Consider the following 3,584-nt stretch of genomic DNA (forward strand, 5'->3'; position numbering starts at 1 on the left):
TAGTGTGTATTCGTCATTCAAAAGAGGTGGCAATAACTCTCCTTACCAGCAGGCGGCGGTAGTGTGTATTCGTCATTCAAAAGAGGCAACAACCTAGAAGACAGACTGCGTGATGACCGAGAGAAGAAGAACAGACTGTGTGATATAAGCAAATAACAAATAGCGTGTGCGTTCCATGTTTACTCTACAGCGAGAAGCTCACGGGGCTTTCCCCAACCTGTGTCGAGAGCTGGAGTTAAATGAAATCTCAGATTTCCTTCTTAATAGTTTGTTTGGGTCCCTCACTTCCGTTTCACTTCTCATGCACTGATTCGCTAGCTGAACAGCCAATTAGAGTGATTTATTTTGCCGACAGCCTGTGGCCGACTGTCGATTCGACATGTTGAATCGGTGGGTTTTCGGCGTGTCGACGCCCATCAACGGCGTAAATCGGCTTGGTGTGTCCGGGCCTTAACACAGGTTGAGTGGCTCAACTGGAGCCAAAAAGCAGTCACTGACTGGCCAGATAGTAGTCGGATCGACAAACCACACATTCATGCACCTTTTTGATGTTAACAGAGGGATACTTACTCACACTAAAGGTGGATTTACCTCAACATTTAGTTTGTTTGAATCAACTTGTCTCCGTGTTCCCAGACCTCAGCAATTACTTTGACCAAAAAGTGATTATGGAAATGAGGACTAAGAAAAAATACTTCAATGATAATTATCAGTAAAAGAATATCACAAACAATGTCGTTATGTCAGATGTTTTCTTATAATACTTTCTAACATAAGGAAAGATAATTCCAATATACTCCTCGTTTCACCGTAAAAAAGGTGCGAAACGAGGAGTATATTCTCATGATTCTCCTCTCCACACTCATTAGAAACAGAGTGCTGTGACATGGCCAGCGTTATTGTGAGATTGAGTGGTGGTCCCTGGCAGTGTGCAGTGTGTCTCATTGTTCCAGAGAGACGTCCTCCCCTTCCTCTGGACAGTCAGCCAGGGTGTCAGCTGTCAGCTCAGAAACCTCAACAACATTTTTCCTTTTCCTTCGAAAAGCTTCAATGTCTTTTTTCATTAGCACAAAGGACACTTTACAGGATGGCTCTGGTATGTGTTGACATGGGGTTGAAGCAAAAATGGTGTCATTGTGTTGTTTGTTTGTTTTTTATCTGTAGTCAGGTTTGATGAGCTTTGAGAAACTAACACCACCTGGTTTAGCTTCAGGATCACACTGGAAAAAATGCTGCTCCAAAAACAGGTTAAAAAATATTGAAAACAAACTGTTTTCATTTGAAATAAGTACAAAAATATGCCAATAGAAGAAGTGAACATGTGCTTGGTTAGATTTCTTGAAATAAGAAGCGATATTTAGATAAACCAGATCTGGTGATCAGCTGGAGAACTTATTTTGAACTATATTTCACCAGATTCAGGAGATGTTGTGTTTCAATATAAGCCGCAAATGCTCAAAGGTTTTCTGTTTTCTGATGTTAGATGGTGATTTTCTAATAAATATGTAAAAGAATGTGTTTCATCTGAGATACAACTCAAAACACGATTTTTTGACATAACAAGATGATGCATTGTCTAAAAACAAAACCAGATATCTCACTGCAGTGTTACTTCTGAAGTTATTGTGTCTGATATCAGGAGTAGAGACGTATTCTGACTAGATATCAGACACAGATACTTGGCAAGATTTCGTTTTTTGTAGTGCATGTTCCTGGTTTAAAGAAACCATTGTTGCCTGTTGGTGTAGCTGAGCAATATATACCTGTCTGCTATATCTCTCAGAACTGTTACAGGATGTGTAATTTGTGTCGCCGTCTTTAAAATATTTTTTTACAAAGTGCCGACATGTCTTAGCACTTGGCAACAGCGACAAAGAAACGTCCCTGTCACCCGGCGGACCCCCGGCTCTGGGTGGGCACCATCTGCCGCTACTGGTTGGGAAGAGAAGGAAAAGGAAAGTGGGGACTTTTTTTTTTTGTGTTTTCTTTGTTGCTAGACGTCGGGCCTGAGGAGGAGACACTGGCTGCGTCCCTCCATCTGTCTTCAACACTTTGGTCCGTCTCTCGGCAGCAGAGGACCCTAATGTTAGCGCCGACCCCCGGTCTTATCTCTAGGAACTGTGAATCAAATGTTATATTTTAACACTTTGAAATGATGTATTCTCAGCCCAAAGGAGTGTGTTATTTGTTCTCTATAGCAGCTTTTTATTTGGGGGTCAAACCAAGGTTGATTCTCTTTTGGGGAACTAGAAAGCCTTTTCATATTTAGCTTTGTTTAAAGTTCTTAGTGATACCATGCGGGCGGTTTTCATACGTTGTTTTCTAGCTATAACTATGAAAAGTAATGCTGTGTTTTAGCTTTGAATCTACATTTAAAGGTTATTATTATAATGTTTTAATAACTTCAGAATCAGAACACTTTATCCTGGTGGAAATTGGATTGTGTGACAGTTGCTTCATTTTATAATGAAATAAAAAATAGAAATAGATTTTAAAAAATAGAAATACATACAATAATGTAAAGTAAGAATGTGCAGTGGAAAGGTCGAACTAAACTAATTGAACATATTTCTATAAATATAATAATTTAAAGTAAGATTTCCAACAACAAATGAAATTAAATGATTGGGTTAGGGTTAGGACTAAATTATAATAAAATAGAATAACTTTGAATAGGTCTTTACCTTATTCACTTGGAAACTAGCTTGATATATATATTAACAGTATTTTACCAGATACGAAATGGATACATACTTTAGAAAAAACATAAATACACTCATAGTTTATTCTGTTAACCCTCTGGAGCTGAGGTGAAGTGTGTGAATGTAGAAAGTGTCTTCCAGCTGTCAGACAGAGCAGTGGCTTCTGGGAGTTTTTTCGTACAGCTCGTCTTCCGTTGTATTTGCAGACATTCCCACAGAGAGGAAAGATCCGATCAGCCATCATCGTCTCCTCATCACCAGTCTGTCGGCACGGATACGTTCGCTCGGTGCCGACACGTGATTTTTTTCTGGCTCTTTTCTGACAGCTTTTCCCAGGTTGTCGTTGTCCTTGGCAACACTGAAACACATCTGAGTCCACCTTGTGTGTGTTTGGCTCCTCCACTGCTTTCTGCAATGTGCTGTGATCGAGTGTCTAAATCTGCTGCATGTGGACTGCCATAACACTTTTGATGACGTAATTCATCAGTTTTTGTCAGGCTACTAGGTTGTGTATTTCTGGAAATCTTAAGAAAAACACTCTAGACGGGGGCACGGGATTGTGGGCGTTAACTCGCAGGAAAGGCACCAGACATCCAAGGTTCCAGGTTCTTTATTTAGTCATACGAACATAGCTACAGTGTAGTTATGCCGATGAAAATCTTAGGTCACAATACAATACAATATAACATTTATTTATATTAGGGCCGGGACTTTAACGCGTTAATTAAGATTAATTAATTACACAAAAATTAACGCATTTTAATCGCACTTATTTTTGCACCGCGGAACGTTTCTCACTGGATGAGTTTCAAGAGTAGCGATTATACTGGAGCACCAACTAACGTTCATGACTTCAGACAACAACAAACCACAGGTGAACAA

This window comes from Notothenia coriiceps, unplaced genomic scaffold, assembly GCF_000735185.1.
Source record: "Notothenia coriiceps isolate Sejong01 unplaced genomic scaffold, NC01 NC01_scaffold00037246, whole genome shotgun sequence".
Lineage (NCBI taxonomy): Eukaryota > Metazoa > Chordata > Actinopteri > Perciformes > Nototheniidae > Notothenia > Notothenia coriiceps.